This window comes from Tursiops truncatus, chromosome 19 (genome assembly GCF_011762595.2).
Source record: "Tursiops truncatus isolate mTurTru1 chromosome 19, mTurTru1.mat.Y, whole genome shotgun sequence".
NCBI classification, from domain to species: Eukaryota; Metazoa; Chordata; class Mammalia; order Artiodactyla; family Delphinidae; genus Tursiops; species Tursiops truncatus.
The window spans coordinates 57,979,023-57,999,772 of NC_047052.1; the positions used below are offsets into that span (position 1 = coordinate 57,979,023).

The following is a 20,750-nucleotide window of genomic DNA, read 5'->3' on the forward strand; positions in this document are numbered from 1 at the left end:
TAGAATCAGGAAATGTAAGAATCAGGAAAATGTGACACATAATCAAGAAAAAAAAAGTCAACAAAAACAGATATCCCAAACATCAGAAGTAGCAGGAAAAGATTTTAAAATTATTATAAACATGATAAATAATTTCATGGAAAAAAAAGAAGAAAAGAACCCAAAAAAATTCTACAACTAAATAAAAATATAATATCTGACGTAAACCATGAATGCACTTAACTGCAGTCTGGACACAGTAGAAGAAAGGATTGTGAATTAAGGCAGTAGGTGGAAACTTTATGATGATACAAAGGAAGTGAAAAGAATGTAAAAACAGAGCATCTGACACAGGATTAACGTGTAACGTGTAATGTTAAAGCAGAGAGACAGAAAGCAGCAGAAGGCATATTTGAAGAGATGTGGGAGAGTTTTCCTAGATTGATTAAAGGCACCATCCTATAGATCCTACAAGCTCAGCAAACTCCAAACAGAATCATTTCAAAGAAGACCTCACCTAAAACATCACACTCTGTTGAAAACCAAATAAAAAGTAAAAATCTTAAAAGTAATCAGAAGAAAACAACAGATTATATTCATGGAACAACAAGAAGGAAAACAGGTGACTTCCCACAAGAAACAATGGAAACAAGGAAACAAAAGACAAACACCTTTTTTTTTTTTTTTTTTTTTTTGCGGTACGAGGGCCTCTCACTGTTGTGGCCTCTCCCGTTGTGGAGCACAGGCTCCGGACGCTCAGGCTCAGTGGCCATGGCTCACGGGCCTAGCCGCTCCGTGACATGTGGGATCTTCCCGGACCAGGGCACAAACCTGTGTCGCCTGCATCGGCAGGCAGACTCTCAACCACTGCGCCACCAGGGAAGCCCCAAGACAAACATCTTTTTTTTTTCCCCACATTTTTATTGGAGTATAATTGCTTTACAATGGTGTGTTAGTTTCTGCTTTACAACAAAATGAATCAGTTATATATATACATTATGTTCCCATATCTCTTCCCTCTTGCGTCTCCCTCCCTCCCACCCTCCAGATCCCACCCCTCCAGGCGATCACAAAGCACCGAGCTGATCTCACTGTGCTATGCGGCTGCTTCCCACTAGCTATCTACCTTACGTTTAAAGCTGAAAGAAAAAACCTAAAATTTTATATCCAAGAAAAAAATCCTTCCAAAATGAAGGCTTAATAAAGACATTTTTAGGCACGCATGCACATACACACACACACACACACACACACACACACATAAAGTGGAGAGAATTTTTCATCATCTGAGCATATCACAAGAAATACTACAGCATGTTTTGTTGTTGTTTTTACATAGAGTAGTTTATTCCCTATCACTCTACAGTCATAAGAAATGATATAACAATAAAACTGAAAGGTAACTAACATAATACTGATGATGAAACTCAATAACAAAGCAGGTACCTGAAACTGAACATCGTTTAACAAAATGGAGGAAAAGCCACGAGCTGATGTTGTCTTTTAACTCTTGACCCTCTATCTTTTCACTACTGCATTCAGCCAACATTCCTTACTAGTACTGGCTTCTATCAGCTGCCTGCATAACCTGGGTTAGAAGATTACATGTCTAAATAGAAGCCTCTCCCCTTCCACCATTATCCTTCATAACAGCAGGAGTATAGGTATGTGCATTTATTTCCTGGCAAATGTTCTATCCCTAAGGTCTGATATTTGTAACATTAGCATTTAAATTTTATTATTATCTTTCAAAAACTATTCTGTTTGTTAAATCAATTATCATCGATGTTAATTTTTTATCTACAGGTAATTTCTGTTGCTAATACTCTATGGTGATAGTAAAGCAACCTCAAAACTCTAGCATAAGGTTACCCTCTGAGAGTTAATCTAGTAAAATTAACAAATAATGACTGAGACTCATCATCTGTATAAATAAGCAAAGTGTCAATTATTGTATATGTCTGCCTCAATCTCAACCAGGGTAACGGCAGTCTGATCTTGGGGAGAAATTACTGATACGTGATGATAAGTAAGAAAGCTAGAACCGAATCAGTACAAGAAAGATCATAATAATAGAAGTAACTTGGATGGTGGTATTTGCAAAGCACTGAAATCTGGCATGTTACATCTGTTAGATATATAACCTGATATATAACAAATATTTACTGAGTTAAGTAATCTGAACTGAGAATAAAGAAGCCAGATATGGTGATAATGTAGTCCTTACCCTAATAGATGTTTACTGTTCAAGGGCAACAACCTGCAGAGAAAATCTGATGATTCTGACGTTTGACATCATAGTTTTTAGCATGTCATTACACACTTCAATGTATGATAAATACAGCTAGTAACGTCATTCTAAATGACAGTCTCTGGGGGGAAACTATACATGAAAACCAGATTTCCATTTTACCCCCTCCCCACTTAATTTCCATTTTTTTAATGTAACTTTTTTGTTGAGCCCGTATTAAACACTTGCCAAAACAGAATCAAAAAAGTGAAAGGTCACAGGCAGTGTGGGTTTAAACTTTAAAGCACCAAACCCAGAGACACAGGAACTGAACCATCAGTTCTAATCTCATTAATTTGTTTCCTGTAGATGCTCTCTGCTCCCTTAAAAACAGTTCATGAACTGCACCTCCCTCCCAGAGAGAAGTGAGACACATGTGGGAGCCTCATCCAGGCTGGAATAACAGAAGAAGCAGCCAAGACTTCAGAATGATGACAGACTCATCTGAAGTCTCCTCCAGGTACAGTAAGTTTTTTAGCCTGAAAGGAAACCATCAAAGACAGAAGCCTGGGTCTGCAGAAAGGAATGAAGAGCAACCCCAAAACTAATTAACTAGGAAAAAAATATTGTACAAAATTACTTATAAATTTCTTTAAAATGCTGGTGACCGTACAAAGCAAGAATAACAACAATGCATAGGTCTTCCCTGGTGGCACAGTGGTTGAGAGTCCTCCTGCCGATGCAGGGGACACGGGTTCGTGCCCCGGTCCGGGAAGATCCCATATGCCGCGGAGTGGCTGCACCCGTGAGCCATGGCCGCTGAGCCTGCGCGTCCGGAGCCTGTGCTCCGCAACGGGAGAGGCCACAACAGTGAGAGGCCCGCGTACCGCAAAAAAAAAAGAAAAACAAATGCATAATGGACTTATATAATATGTAAAAAGTGATATATACGACAACAGGGAAAACTGCAATTATACTAATATATAAGTTCTTACATTAAGTGGCATAATATTAATTCCAGGTAGATTATTATAAAATAAAATTTGTATTGTTAACCTTAGAGAAAATAAAACATAAGATTATACAATATTACAAAGACATAAAGCTAAGAAGAAATAAAAGGAGATGAAATGGAATAAATACCCAATTAATCCAAAAGAAGGCGGAATGGAAAAACAAAGGTACAAAGACCAGAGGAGACAAACAGAATAACAAGGTGGCAGACATAAACCCAAACATATCAGTATATAATAAATACAAATTTACTGAACAAATTAAGAAATAAGACTGCCAAAATGGATTACAAACAAAACCCAATTAAATGCTGTTTACAAGAGACTCACTTTAACATTTCAACAGGTGAGTTGAAAGTAAAAATGAAGAAAAAGACATGTGGGACTTCCCTAGTGGTCCAGTGGCTAAGGCTCTGTGCTCCCAATGCAGGGGGTCTGGGTTCGATCCCTGGTCAGGGAACTAGATCCCACATGCAATCTTCGCATGTAGCACTGAAGATCCTGTGTGCGGCAACTAAGGCCCGGCGCAGCCAAATAAATAAATATTAAAAAAAAAAAAGTGTATGTTCAATAGGAAGACTGAACAATCTGCCATGTCATTAAGCCCAGTAACATAGCTTCAAAATACATGAAGCAAAAATTGATAAAAAATATTCAGAGATACAAACTACTATGTATAAAATAGATAAGCAACAGGATATATTGCACAGCACAGGGAAATGGTCATTGTTTTGTAATAATTTTAAATGGAATATAATCTATAAGACTGAATCACTATTTTGTACACCTGAAACTAATATAACATTGTAAGTTAACTATACTTCAATAAAAAAATAAAGTTACGCTAGCTTCATAAAAACTTTAAGTTTTCATAACAAGAAATAAAAAATTATAGCTCTGTGGTGATAGATTTTTAACTAAACTTATTGTGGTATTTCAAAATATATACATATATCAAGTCATAATGTTGTACAGCTTAATGTAATACAATTTTACATGTCAATTATATCTCAATAAAACTAGAAAAAGAAAAAAGAATTGATTTAAAAAAATAAAGAAATCCAGTAATGGTTGGAGATTTTAACACTCTTCTGTCAGCAGCTGACAGAACAAGCAAACAAGAAAATCCATGAGAATAAAGTGTGCAACACAACTAAGCAACTCGACTTAATTGACATTTATCACGCACTATGCCTAACAAGAGCAGAATACACATTCACTAAAATAGATCATATGCTGTCTCATAAAGACATTTCTCAATAAATTTAAAAGGACTGGATACATACAGATATGTTATTTGACCACAATGGAATTAATCTGGCCATCAATAATAAAAATCTCCTCATATTTAGAAATTAAACAGTGTATTTTACAAATCAAAGAAGAAATCGGTTTCATATATTCAAAGAACTGACCGCTAATGAAAATATAACATATGAAAATGTGCAGGATGCAGTTAAAATAGGCTTAAGGGAAAATGTGTAGCTATAAATGCAACCATCAGAAAGGAAGGATTAAAATTAATGACCCAGAGACTTCCTGGGTCCAGTGGTAAAGAATCCGCCTTGCAATGCAGGGGACACGGGTTCGATCCTCAGTCAGGGGACTAAGATCCCACATGCCACAAGGCTGCTAAGCCCACATGCCCCAACTACTGAGCTCACGCGTCTCAACTAGAGCCCACATGCTGCCAACTACAGAGCCCTGGAACATGTGCGCCACAACTAGAGAAGAGAAAACCCTCATGCCACAACTAGAGAGAAGCCCAAGTACCACAACGAAGAGCCCGGGCCACAAGGAAAGATCCCGCCTGCCTCAACAAAGATCCCGCGTGCCACAACTAAGACCCTATGCAGCCAAAAATAGATAAAATAGATAAATAATAAATCAATCTTAAAAAAAAATTAATGACCTAAGCTTCTACCTCAAGAAGCCAGGGAAAAGGAAAGCAAATTAAACCAAGAAAAAGGAACAAAATAGTCAAGTGGGGAAACCAACAGAACAAAGGTAAAAACAATACCATCATGACAATACATGCATGTAGAGTATTTGATAAAATATAATGCCCACTCATGATAAAAACTCAGCAAACTAGGAATAGAGTGTCCTCAATCCGATTGCCCTCAATCAAATAAAGGGCATCAGATCACATTTAATGGTGAAATATTGAGTGCTATTTCTTGGTATCATGAGCAAGGCAAGTATGTCCATTCTCACTTTTATTCAAGATTGTACTGGATAATCTAAAGCGACAGATATCATATAACAATGGCTGTCACCTCTGGGGGTACTAACTGGAGAGGGACATAAAGGAAATATATCGGGAGATGAAAATATTCTATGTGTGGATTAGAGTATGGGTTACATAAATATACAGTTCTAAAACTTTACTGGACTGTACTCTTAAGGACAGCATGTCTCACTGTTAAGTACTAGAGATCCTAGTCAGTATAGTTAACATTAAATAAGGAAAACATAAAGGCTGGAAAGGAAGAAGTAAAGCAATTTTTTTTGTTTGTATATGACATGATTGTGTAAGAAATCCAAGGAAACTAACAAATTTCTAGAACATGTAAGTGATTTTAGCAAGTTCACAGTGATGAAATAAAATTTATATTTTAAGGCAGGACAAGAAAAAATTAAACGTAAAATTATCTGTGTTTGTTTGGGCCTTCTCCCTCCCTCCCTAATGTGCAGCGTGAATCTGCATTACACATTAACCAGAGCTCCTCAAAGATGGGAGTGCCTGCTTGACGGTAAAGATCAATTTTTTTCCCTTTCTTCTGACTCTAGAAACGTAACTTCTTAAAAGAACAGCATTCTTGGGACTTCCCTGGCGGTCCAGTGGTTAAGACTCCACACTTCAAATGCAGGAGGCGCAGGTTCGATCTCTGGTTGGGGAACTAGGGTCTCACATGTCGCGCAGCGCGGCAAAGAAAACAAAAGAACAGCATTCTTTCCCAACTCTGTAGGGGTCATAGTGACTTGCTGTTCGCTTTGTACGTGCTTACCTGGACTATCTTTGGAGAACTTTATATAAAATATAAGCATTTTGATGTACTGCCCTCCTACTCTCAATAGGAGGACTCCCACCACTATCAGGATTCATGCCTAAATGAATGATTATTCAAGAAATAACAAAAAACAATACTATTATCCTACCCACACTCATAACTACCACAGCACTGCTCAACCTGTACTTCTACATACAACTCACGTACTCCACAGCACTGACCTTATTCCCCTCTACAAACAACATGAAGATAAAATGACAATTTAACTCTACAAAACAAATAATCCTTTTACCAACCATAATCGCAGTATCCACAATACTTCTACCTCTCACACCAATACTGTCAATCCTAGAGTAGGAATTTAGGTTAAACCAGACCAGGAGCCTTCAAAGCCCTAAGCAAGTACAATTTACTTAATTCCTGCCTAATAAGGATTGTAAGACTGTATCTTACATCAATTGAATGCAAATCAAACACTTTAATTAAGCTAAATCCTCACTAGATGGGAGGGATACATCTCCCATGAACTTTTAGTTAACAGCTAAATACCCTAATCAACTGGCTTCAATCTACTTCTCCAGCCACGAGAAAAAAAAAGGTGGGAGAAATCCGGCAGGGTTGAAGCTGCTTCCTTTAATTTGCAATTCAAAATGATCAATTCACCAGGGGACTTAGCAAAAAGAGGACTTAACCTCTGTCTTTAGATTTACAGTCTAATGCCTGCTCAGCCATTTTACCTATATTCATAAATTGCTGATTATTCTCAACCAACCACAAAGACATTGGTACTTTATACTTACTATCTGACTCTTGATCCGGAATGGTGGGCACTGGCCTAAGCTTATTAATTCGCACTGAACTAGGCCAACCCAGAACACTGTTCGGAGATGACCAAATTTACAACGTGGTAGTAACGGCCCACTGGCTAGTACCCCTAATTATTGGGGCGACCATATGGCTTTTCCCCGTATAAACAATATGAGTTTCTGATTACTCCCTCCTTCTTTCCTATTGTTACTAGCATCATTAATAGTTGAAGCCGGTGCGGGTACAGGTTGAATTGTATATCCACCCTTAGCTGGAAACTTAGCATACGCAGGAGCTTCAGTTGACCTTACTATTTTTTCTCTACATTTAGCTGGTGTATTCTCAACTCTTGGGGCTGTTAATTTTTTTTGTTTGTTTTTTGCAGTACGCGGGCCTCTCACCGCTGCAGCCTCTCCCGTTGCGGAGCACAGGCTCCAGACACGCAGGCCCAGTGGCCATGGCCCACGGGCCCAGCCACTCCACGGCATGTGGGATCTTCCCGGACTGGGGCACGAACCCGTGTCCCCTGCATCGGCAGGCGGACTCTCAACCACTGCGCCACCAGGGAAGCCCGGGGCTATTAATTTTATCACTACTATCATCAACATAAAACCATCCGCTATAACCCAGTACCAAACACCACTATTCATATGCTCAGTACTAATCACAGCAGTATTGCTTCTACTATCCTTACCTGTCCTAGCAGCCAGAATCACCATGCTATTAACTGATCGAAACCTGAACACAACTTTCTTCGATCCTGCGGGAAGAGGAGACCCAACCTTATATCAACATCTATTTTGATTCTTTGGACACCCTGAAGTATACATTTTAATCCCACCTGGATTTGGAATGATCTCACACATTGTAACCTATTACTCAGGTAAAAAAGAGCCTCTCGGGTATATGAGTATGGTATGAGCTATAATATCAATCGGGTTCTTAGGGTTTATCATATGGGCCCATCAAATATTCACAGTAGGTATAGACGTTGATTCGCGAGCATACTTTACATCAGCCACTATAATTACTGCTATTCCTACAGGGGTAAAAGTATTTAGCTGACTGGCAACACTCCATGGAGGCAATATTAAATGGTGCCCGGACATGAGGTGAGCCTTAGGTTTCATCTTCCTTTTCACAGTCGGCGGACTAACAGGTACTGTCCTAGATAATTCATCATTAGACATTGTCCTTCATGATACCTACTATGTAGTCACACACTTTCACTATGTGCTCTCAATGGGAGCTCTTTCTGCTATCATAGGAGGATTTGTACACTGATTTCCACTACTCTCAGGATATACACTCAACATGAGCAAAAATTCACTTCGTGATCATATTCGTGGGTGTCAACATAACCTTCTTCCCACAACATTTTCTAGGCTTATCTGGCATGCCTCGATGGTACTCCGACTATCCAGACGCCTATACAACATGAAATACTATTTCATCAATAGGCTTATTCATCTCATTAACAGCGGTCATACTGATAGTCTTCATTATCTGAGAAGTATTCACATCCAAAGGAGAAGTATTAACAGTAGAACTTACAAATTAGAGTGGTTAAATGGATGTCCTCCACCATACCATACATTTGAATAGCCAACTTACGTTAATCTAAAGTAGCCAAGAAAGGAAGGAATCGAACCCTCTTTTATTGGTTTCAGGCCAACATCATAGCCGCTATGTCTTTCTTCATGAACGAGGTATTAGTAAAATTTTACATAACTTTGTCGAAGTTAAGTCACAAGTGAAAATCTTGTATACTCTATGGCATATCCCTTCCAACTAGGTTTTCAAGATGTAACATCACGCATGATAGAAGAACTGCTACATTTTCAAGACCACACACTGATAACTGTTTTTCCTAATTAGCTCCTTAGTTCTCTATATTATTACGCTATAATACTTACAACTAAGTAAGTATTCTATATAATACTTATATTACTTATAACTATTATATAGAATACTTATAAGTAATACTTATATTACTTATAAGTATAATACTTATATTACTTATAAGTAATACTTATATTACTTGTAAGTATTCTATATAATACTTATATTACTTATAAGTATAATACTTATATTATATTCTATATAATACTTACAACTAAGCTAACACATACTAGCACAACAGATGCACAAGAAGTAGAAGCTATCTGGACTATCCTACCGGCTATTATCTTAATCTTAATTGCCTTGCCATCATTACGAATCCTTTATATAATAGATGAAATCAACAATCCATCTCTTACTGTAAAACCTATAGGCCACCAATGATACTGAAGCTATGAATATACAGACCACGAAGACCTAAATTTTGATTCCTATATAATCCCAACACTAGACCTAAAACCAGGAGAGCTACGACTGCTAGAAGTAGATAACTGAGTAGTTTTACCTATAGAGATAACAATCCAAATACTAATCTCCTTCGAAGACGTATTACACTCATGCGGTACCCTCCTTAGGCCTAAAGACAGACGCAATGCCAGGGCACCTAAACCAAACAACCCTAATATCAACACGACCAGGCTTGTATTACGGACAGTGTTCAGAGATCTGTGGGTCAAACCATAGCTTCATGCCAACTGTCCTTGAGCTAGTGCCCCTAAAATACTTTGAAAAATGATCCACGTCTATGCTATAAACTCATTAAGAAGCTAGATTATTGTTAACCTTTTAAATTAAAGACTGAAAGCTAAAGTTCTCCTTGATAGCATGACACAACTAGATATATCAACATGATTTACTACTATTTCATCTATATTTCTAACATTATTTATTATATTTCAACTAAAAATCTCAAAACACATCTACTACCCCAACCCAAAATCAGCACTCACTAAAGTGCAAAAACAACCTGCCCCTTGAGAAACAGTATGAACGAAAATCTATTTGCCCCTTTCGTAACCCCAATAATAGGCCTCCCTGTAGTCGTTCTAATCATTATATTCCCAAGTATTTTATTTCCAACATCAAAAGGACTAATTAATAATTGCATAATTTCCCTTCAACAATGACTAATTCAACTCACATCAAAACAAATAATAGGTATCCATAATCATAAAGGACAAATCTGATCACTAATACTAATACCACTCATTCTAGTTATTGGCTCAACCAATCTCCTTGGACTATTACCCCACTAATTTACCCCCACCACACAGCTCTCAATGAATGTGGGAATGGCCATCCCCCTATGAGCCAGTGCCATCATTACAGGTTTCCTTAATAAAACACAAGCATCCCTAGCCCACTTCTTATCACAAGGCACACCCACCCTCCTTATCCCTATGCTAGAAATTATCAAAACTATCAGCCTATTATTCATCCAAACAGTAGCACTGGCTGTGTGACTAACAGCCAATATTACAGCAGGCCACTTACTAATACATCTAATCGAAGAGACAACCCTAGTGCTAATAAGCACCAGCACATTCACGGCTCTCATTACATTTATCATTCCCGCCCTACTCCCCATCCTCAAATTCGCTGTTGCTATAATTCAAGCCTATGTATTCACCCTCTTAGTAAGCTTATACCTGCATAGCAACACATAGTGACCCACCAAACCCACACGTGTCACATAGTAAATCCTAGTCCTTGACCTCTCACAGGAGCTCTTTCAGCACTTCTCATAACATATGATTCCACTTCAACTCAATAGTTCTACTAATACTGGGCCTACTAGCTAATATTCTAACAATATATCAATGATGACGAGACGTCATTCGAGAAAGCACTTTCCAAGGCCACCACACACCAACCGTCCAAAAGGGACTTTGAGACGGAATAATCTTATTTATCGTATCAGAAGTCCTATTTTTTACCAGCTTTTTTTGAGCCTTCTACCACTCAAGCCCCGCCCCTACCCCTGAATTAGGCAGGTGCTGGCTACCCCTTATGCATTCACCCCTTAAACCCCCTAGAAGTACCACTCCTCAACACTTCTGTGTTATTGGCCTCTGGCGTATCCATTACCTGAGCCCATCACAGCCTTATAGAAGGAAATCGTAAGCACATACTTCAAGCCCTTCTTATTACAATCGCCCTCGGTGTTTATTTTACACTCCTACAAGCATCAGAGTATTACGAAGCCCCATTTACGATCTCAGATGGAGTCTACAAATCAACTTTCTTCATAGCCACAGGATTCAACGGACTACATGTAATTATTGGGTCTACTTTCCTTATTGTTTGTTTCCTACGCCAATTAAAATTCCACGTCACATCCAACCACCACTTCGGCTTCGAAGCTGCTGATTGATACTGACATTCTGTAGACGTTGTGTGACTCTTCATGTATCTGTCTATTGATGAGGCTCATAGTCCTTTTAGCATTAATTAGTACAACTGACTTCCAATCAGCTAGTTTCGGTACACCCCGATAAAGAACAATAAACCTAATACTGACCCTATTAACAAACACAATACTAGCCTCATTACTCGTACTTATCGCCTTCTGACTTCCTCAACTAAACACACAGAAAAAACAAGCCCCTAGGAATGCAGATTTGACCCTATAGGATCCGCCCGCCTACCCTTTTCCATAAAATTTTTCCTAGTAGCGATCACCTTCCTCCTTTTCGACCTAGACAACCTAAAAACAATACTTACCATAGCCCTACTTTTAATCTCATTATTAGCAGTTAGCCTGGCCTCTGAATGAACTCAAAGGTGATTGGAACGAGCTGAATATGGTATTTAGTTTAAAATAAAACAAGTGATTTCGACTCATTAGATTATGGTTAAACTCATAATTACCAAGTGTCCTTAGTACATATAAATATTATCATAGCTTTCACTATGTCCCTCATAGGGTCACTAATATATCTGTCCCACCTCATAGTCTCACTACTATGCCCAGAGAGCATGATACTGTCACTATTTATCCTAGCAGCCCTGACAACCTTAAACTCACATTTCACCTTAGCCAGCATAATACCAATCACCTTACTGGTATTCGCGGCCTGCGAAGCAGCCCTCGTATTAGCCTTATCGGTAATGGTATCAAACAAATATGGAACCGATTACATACAAAACCTCAATCTTCTCCAATGCTAAAATTTATCAGCCCCACAATCATACTAATACCCCTAACTTGGCTATCAAAATGTAGTATAGGGCTTCCCTGGTGGCGCAGTGGTTGAGAGTCCGCCTGCCGATGCAGGGGACACGGGTTCGTGCCCCGGTCCGGGAAGATCCCACATGCCATGGAGCGGCTGGGCCTGTGAGCCATGGCCGCTGAGCCTGCGCGTCTGGAGCCTGTGCTCCGCAACGGGAGAGGCCACAACAGTGAGAGGCCCGCGTACGGGGGCGGGGGGGGCGGGGCGGAAAGGTAGTATAATCTGAATTAACTCCACAACCCGCAGTCTACTAATTAGTCTCACAAGCCTACTTCTTCTTAACCAATTCAACGACAATAGCCTCAACATCTCATTAACATTCTTCTCTGACTCCCTCTCCCCACCATTACTAATCCTAACAATATGACTCCTTCCCCTAATACTAATAGCCAGCCAATCTTACCTACTCAAAGAGCCACTAATCCAAAAAAAGCTATACATCACAATACTAATCATGTTACTAATACCAATCATTCCTAATCACAACATTCACCGCCACAGAACTATTTTCCATTATATTTGAAGCCACACTAGTTCCTACCCTCATTATCATTACCTGTTGAGGTAACCAAACAGAGCAACTTAACACCGGACTCTATTTTTTATTCTACACACTAGTTGGGTCACTCCCATTACTAGTGGCACTAACATATATACAAAACATCATAGGCTCTCTAAACTTCCTAGTACTTCAATATTGAGCTCAAACACTATTCAACTCCTGATCCAACGTCTTTATATGATTGGCCTGCATGATAGCCTTTATAGTAAAAATACCCCTCTACGGCCTCCACCTTTGACTACCCAAATCACACGTAGAAGCTCCTATCGAAGGCTCTATAGTCCTTGCAGCCATACTACTAAAACAGGGGCTATGGCATACCACGGATCACATCAATACTCAACCCCCTAACAGAGTTCAGAGCATACCCTTTCCTTATGCTTTCCTTATGGGGAATAATCATAACCAGTTCTATTTGTCTATGTCAAACAGACCTAAAATCACTCATCGCCTACTCCTCAGTCAGCCACATGGCACTTGTTATCGCAGCTATCCTCATTCAAGCCCCTTGAAGCTACATAGGGGCTACCGCCCTAATAATTGCCCACAGCCTCACATCGTCTATATTATTTTGCCTAGCAAACTCAAATTATGAACGAATCCTAGCCGAACTATAATCCTAGCCCGAGGCCTACAAATTATCCTCCCACTAATAATCACTTGATGATTACTAGCAAGCCTAACAAACCTGGCCCTACCCCCTACTATTAATCTAATTGGAGAACTGTTCGTAGTTATATCAACTTTCTCATGATCAAACCTCACTATTATCCTAATAGGAACCAATATTGTAATTACAACCCTATACTCTATGTATATACTAATCACAACACAACGCGGCAAATGTACACACGACATCAGTAATATTACACCCTCCTTCACATGAGAAAACGCCCTTACAGCTCTCCATATCCTGCCACTTCTACTCCTGTCACTAAATCCTAAAATCATCTTGGGCCCCCTATACTGTAAATATAGTTTAAAAAAACACTAGATTGTGAATCTAGCAACAGAAGACTAAAACTTCTTATTTACCGAGAAACTACTGCAAGAACTGCTAATTCATGCCCCCATGACTAATAGTATGGCTTTTCCAAACTTTTAAAGGATGGTAGTTATCCATTGGTCTTAGGAACCAAAAAACTGGTGCAACTCCAAATAAAAGTAATAAACCTGTTCTCTTCTTTTGCCCTAATCACATTACTAGTACTAATTATTCCAATCATGATAACTAGTACAAACTCCTACAAAAGTGATAAATACCCATCATATGTAAAATAATACCGTCTCATGTGCTTTCATTACCCGTCTAATCCCAACAATAATATTCCTTCATACAGGCCAAGAAATAATCACTTCAAACTGACACTGAATCACTGTCCAAACCCTTAAATTGACACTCAGCTTCAAATAGATTATTTCTCAACTATGTTTGTACCAGTGGCATTGTCTATCACATGATGCATCACAGAGTTCTCAATATGATACATACATTCAGATCCTTATGTCAACCAATTCTTCAAATACCTACTCTTCTTCCTCATTACTATACTAATCCTTGTTACAGCCAACAACCTCTTCCAACTTTTTATTGCGTGAGAGGGGGTAGGAATCATATCTTTCCTACTCATCGTGTGATGATATGGAAGAACAGACGCAAACACAGCTGCTCTCCAAGCAATCTTACATAACCACATCAGAGATATCGGATTCATTATATCAACAGCATGATTTCTGTCCAACTCAAAGGCATGAGACCTACGACAAATTTTTATACTCGACGTAAATTCTCTAAACCTCCCCCTCACAGGACTCGTACTAGCCGCAGCCGGAAAATCAGCCCAATTTGGACTTCACCCTTGACTCCCTTCAGCAATAGATGGTCCTACCCCAGTATCAGGCCTACTCCACTCAAGCACAATGGCCATAGCAGGAATTTTCCTACTTATCCGATTTTACCGTTTAACAGAAAACAACAAACTCATTCAAACAATAACATTATGCCTAGGAGCTCTTACCACCCTACTCACAGCTATATGCGCTCTCACCCAAAACGACATTAAAAAAATTATCGCTTTCTCTACCTCAAGCCATTTAGGTCTGATGATGGTAACAATCGGTATCAACCAACCCCGTCGAGCATTCTTACATATTCGCACACATGCTTTTTTTAAAGCCATACTATTCATGTGCTCTGGATCCATTATCCACAACCTAAACAACGAGCAAGACATTCGAAAAATAGGAGGCCTATTCAAAACCCTGCCCTTCATTGCAGCAGCCCTTATCACTGGGTGCCTGGCACTGACAGGAATGCCTTTTCTCACTGGTTTTTACTCTAAAGACCTAATCATCGAAACCACCACCACGTCTTATACCAACGCCTGAGCCCTATTAATAACTCTAATCGCTACCTCCCTCACAGCCAGCTATAGCACTCGCATCATCTTCTTCACGCTACTGGGACAACCCGCTACTCTACCTCAGCTCCTATCAATGAAAACAATCCCCTCCTAGTTAATTCTATCAAACACCTACTAACCGGAAGTATCTTTGCTGGATTCATCATCTCCAACAACATTCCCCCAACAACCATCCCCCTAATAACCACACCTTTGCACTTAAAACTAACTGCCCTCGTAGTAACAGCTCGGGTTTTGTACTAGCATTCGAAACCAACCTTAACGCACAAAACTCAAAATATACTTACCCTCAAATTCCTTTAAATTCTCTACTCTCCTAGGATATTTCCCTACCATCATACACGGCCTACCTCCCCATCTAAACCTATTAATGAGCCAAAAATTAGCAACCTCCCTCCTAGACTTAATCTGACTAGAAACTATCTTACCAAAGACTATAGCCTTCATTCAACTAAAATCCTCCACACTAATCTCAAACCAAAAAGACCTTATTAAACTATACTTTCTATCATTTCTCATCACCGTCACCCTTAGTATACTCTTATTTAATTACCCCGAGTAATCTCCATAATAAGCACAACACCAATAAATAATGACCAACCAGTAACAATCACCAACCAAGTACCACAACTATATAATCCACAATCCCCACAGCCTCCTCACTAAGACACCTAGAGTCACCAGTATCAGAAATAACCTAATCCCCCAACCCATTAAACTTAAACACAACTTCCACATCCTCATCCTTCAAAATACAAAACACCAGTAAAAACTCTACTGTTAACCCTAAAAGAAACGCCCCCAATACAACCTTATTAGAAACCCAAACCTCAGGATATTGTTCAGCGGCTATAGCCGTTGTATAACCAAACACAACTAATATGGGGAATATTAGTATGTAATGTAATCATTGATATTACATAATACATATTATTGATCGAACATAGTACATTAAGTTAAATCAGTTTAAATCAACATGCTTGGAATCCCGTCCATTAGACCACGAGCTTAATCACCAGGCTGCGTGAAACCATCAACCCGCTCGGCAGGCGTCCCTCTTCTCGCGCCGGGCCCATAACTTGTGGGGGTTTCTACTGAACTTTATCAGACACCTGGTTCTTACTTCAGGGCCATCTCACCTAAAATCACCCACTCTTTCCCCTTAAGTAAGACATGTCGATGGGTTAATGACTAATCAGCCCATGCTCACATATAACTGCGATTTCATATGTTTGGTATTTTCTATTTTGGGGGGGGGTGCGAAGTGCTTAGACTCAGCTATGACCTTAAAAGGTCTTAACACAGTCAAGCAAATTGTAGCTGGACCTGGATGTATTTATTAATTGGCAAGAGCAACCTGTGTTGTACAATCACTTAATGGTCACAGGACATAGCACTTTACTATTCCCCACCCCGGCTTAAAATATTTATCCATCACAATAAATCAACCTCAACTCCCTCCCTATCATACCAATGAGCTACTTAGATATTCACCACCCATATAGACAGACATCCCCCTAGATTCGCCAGCCATCTTATCAAAAATTTAATACTAAGTCTGACATAAGCCACATAATACAACCATACAAACACCAGCTATGTGCAACAAGTTAATGTAGCTCAAATATTTCCTAAAGCAAGACACTGAAAATGTCTAGATGGGCTCACTAGCCCCGTAAACATAACGGTTTGGGCCCAGCCTTTCTATTAGTTTTTCATAGAATTACACATGCAAGTATCCGCACTCCGGTGAGAATACCCTCTAAATCACTAAGATTAAAAGGAGCAGGTATCAAGCATGCTACACCAGCAGCTCACAACACCTTGCTTAACCACACCCCCATGGGAGACAGCAGGGATAAAAATTAAGCCATAAATGGAAGTTTGACTAAGCCATATTAATCTGGTTTGGTAAATTTCGTGCCAGCCACCGCGGTCATATGATTGACCCAAATTAATAGAACTACGGCGTAAAGCGTGTTAAAGAACCATACAATATAAAGTTAAACCTTAATTAAGCTGTAAAAAACCATAATTAAAATAAAAATCAACTACTAAAGTGACTTTAACATATTCTGATCACACGATAGCTAAGACCCAAACTGGGATTAGATACCCCGCTATTCTTAGCCCTAAACCCAAATAATCATAAGAACTAGACTATTCACCAGAGTACTACTGGCAACAGCTTAAAACTCAAAGGACTTGCTGGTGCTTCACACCTCTCTAGAGGAGCCTGTTCTATAATCGATAAACCCCGATAAACCTCACCAACCCTTGCTACTCCAGTCTATATGCCTCCATCTTCAGCAATCCCTAAAAAGGAGCAAAAGTAAGCACAATTATAACACCTAAGAACGTTAGGTCAAGGTGTAACCTATGGGGTGGGAAGAAATAGGCTACATTTTCTACACCAATAACACCCTTTACCCACACGAAAGTTTTTATGAAACCTAAAAACTAAAGGAGGATTTAGTAGTAAATTAAGAATAGAGCGCTTAATTGAATAAGGCCATGAAGCATGCACACACCGCCAGTCACACTCCTCGAGTGCCATGACAAAGCCACAATTCATTAACACATGCATGGCCGCTGAGCCTGCGCGTCCGTAGCCTGTGCTCCGCAAGGGGAGAGGCCCCAACGAGGCCCACGTACCGCAAAAAAAAAAAAAAAAAAAAGAATCTGCCTGCCAACGCAGGGGACACGGGTTCGAGCCCTGGTCCGGGAAGATCCCACATGCTGCAGAGCAACTAAGCCCGTGCACCACAGCTACTGAGCCCACACACCACAACTACTGAGACAGTGCTCTAGAGCTCGCGAGCCACAACTACTGAGCCCAAGTGCCACAACTACTGAAGCCCGCGTGCCTAGAGCCTGTGCTCCACAACGAGAAGCCACCACAGTGAGAAGCCCGCACATCGCAACGAAGAGTAGCCCCCGCTCACTGCAACTACAGAATGCCCACGTGCAGCAACAAAGACCCAACACAGCCAAAAATAAATAAATAAATAAATAAATAAATAATTTTTTTTTAAATGGAAAAGGTAACAAAAGAAATTTGTGAGGTAATGTAAATGTCCTCAAGCTCAATTTGAATGATTACATATAGGTACACGTTTGTCAAAATTTTTCAATTGTACACTTAAAATTTGTGTATTTAACAAAGCACTGTTAGCAAAAATACATACAAAAAGGCCCACTGTCTTCAAAGTAACAATAATAAGACGGAGAGTTGACTTCTCAACAGAAACCATGGAATACAGAAAACAATAGCATGGTGTCTTTAAAGGGCTGAAAAAAAAAAAAAAGAACTGCCAACTTAAAATTCTCTGCTTAAAGTATCTTTCCAAAATGAAGATGAAATAAAGACATTTTCAGGCAAACACAAAGTGGGGAAATTCTGTCACTCTAAAAGAAATGATAAAGGGAGCTCTTCAGACAAAAGGAAAATGATCCTAGGAGGAATTATGGAAATACCAAAGAGAGCGAAGAGTATATGAAAGGGTAGATATGAAGGAAAATATAAACATTGACTGTAAAGATCCTTTCTCACCTGGGCAGGAATCTTGGGAGAGTCCTCTGTCCATTATCCATGGCTCTACTCCGGGTTCTAGCTGGGCCACGATAGCTGGTTTGGAGATCCAAGACACTGTCCAAGTGAGAGATCAGGCCTTGAGGGCTTGGAAGAAGAGAAACCCTTCTAGGGTTCACTGACCCCACACTCCCAGCCAGGTCACACCCACTCTGCCAAGACCCCAGGCAGATGCAAGTCAACACAAGGCACAGCCTCACCCACAGTGACCAAGTGCCTAAAGGTCTCCAGCATCATGTTGTGGTACAGGGTCTTCTGGCCAGGGCCCAGCAGCCCCTACTCCTCCTGGGTGAAGTCCACAGCCACATCATCGAAGGTTAACTGCCCTTGAAATGTCACCGTCGTGTCTGCTTAGCTAAGACCCTGATCTCTGCAAAGCTCCCACAAGGGCTGGGAGCAGCATACATGAGAACGTGAGGATGGACTCAGGCGTACAGAGAGATGTCCTGAGAAGGTTCTGGCTTCGGAGGGATACTCAAGGTTCCCCGGGGGATCTGGGGGCCTCCATCAGCCATTTCAGAGGAGAGCCCCCATAATACTGAAATGTTTACCCCCTAAGAATCTCACGCATTTCTTGATAAACTAAGGATCCTCCACGAGATCAAAATGTACAGTCATCCTTCACGATTCCTCTTCCTTTTTATATATCAGGCATAAAAAAATGATGTTATTAACTGCTGATAATAATGTTAACATTTGCCAAGAGTTCTCCAGGCTGAGCGTAATGCTAAGTCAGCACTTTCGCTAACGGAAATTCACTTAACCCTGGAAACAGTCTGAGAAAGTAGTTGCCACTTCCTGGAGTCTGTTTTGTTGTCCTTTCAAAGGAGGAGCCTGAGCTGAGAGAAGTGCACAAGTTTTGGAACACAGGTTACGTGGGCTTCATAAGAATTAACAGAGACATGCTCCCTCTTTTAGACAAATCATTCCAGATGATGGAAATACCAGAATCGTTTGTTCATTAAACGGGTGGTAGCTGAAGCCATTCGGGTCAGGAAGTTTCTTGCTGGGGGGCTTTGTGACTAGATCTTCACTGGCTCTAGGGCTTTATTGATACACTTAAGGACTGCAGGACAAGGCAGTTTTCTGCCTCTTCTGTTCATCCCTCCTCGGCCAGAACGACGGGCTGAGGGTCCGAAGTCGGGGGAGTTATGCCCCCTAGCCTGGGGTCCAGGCCTAGCCCATCAGGAGGGAGAGGAGAGGCCACTCACCGGGAGGCAGGCAGCCAAGAGCCCCGTGGCCGTCATCTCTTCCGACTCCGAGCTCTCGACCGAGTCAGAGCTGGGAAAGGCGAGTAACAAACCTCGACGGCGGTCAGGTCCGACCCGCAACGCCCACCCCGGAGTCTCTGCACACAGGGAGGGGCCAGGGCCACGGTTCTCGGGTCCCGTCAGCTCCCGACACCGTCCGCCCCAGGCCCCGGCCGGCCGGACCCCGCAGCTCTCCCGACGGTTACTCCGTCCCCAGACCGCGGACTCCGGAGACCTCGGCCCAGAGCGCCCTCCGGGGAAACTACCAAGACCAGGAGACCCGCGGCGCGGCTTGCCGACCAACACATGTGCGCCGCTGCCGGAGCCCTGTTCCTGAGCGCACAGAGAGTCAGACTACATTTCCCAGAAGGCGTGGCGGCGCGGGGGAACCGCCCAATGGGTTTGCGGGGCCGGGCCTAGGCTGGGAATAGGGCCTTCGGGAATCAAAGTCCTGGCTCACGGGCCAGGTCTAGGACGCACTGAGACCACTTTATCTCACTGTAACACACAGAAGCGACTATTGGGCGGGCATCCAGAGGGTCCGGGGAGTCTGAAGATGAGCGTTCTGGGCGTTCAGGGCGTCCTAGGAACTCATAATCACCTTGTCCGCCAGGCGCCGCGCGGGCACCTAGAGCGTCCTACTACATCTCCCAGGGGGCTTCGCGGTGCAGTGGGCGGGTCCAGTCTGCGACCTCTTGGCGCGAGGCATTCTGGAAGTTGTAGTCCATTGTCTCCAGGCCTCGTG

The 20,750-nt window shown here is 41.1% G+C and overlaps 1 protein-coding gene across 1 annotated transcript in view; it reads right to left on the reverse strand.

Annotated features, from left to right (window-relative positions):
* The window catches only part of ZNF606 (zinc finger protein 606), a 52,604-nt gene extending 32,247 nt beyond the window's left edge, over positions 1–20,357 (reverse strand). The window contains 1 exon segment of the mRNA XM_073796742.1: positions 18,717–20,357. The gene's annotated coding sequence lies outside the window, so the exon portion shown is untranslated.
* Positions 20,358–20,750: the final 393 nt, after the last annotated feature.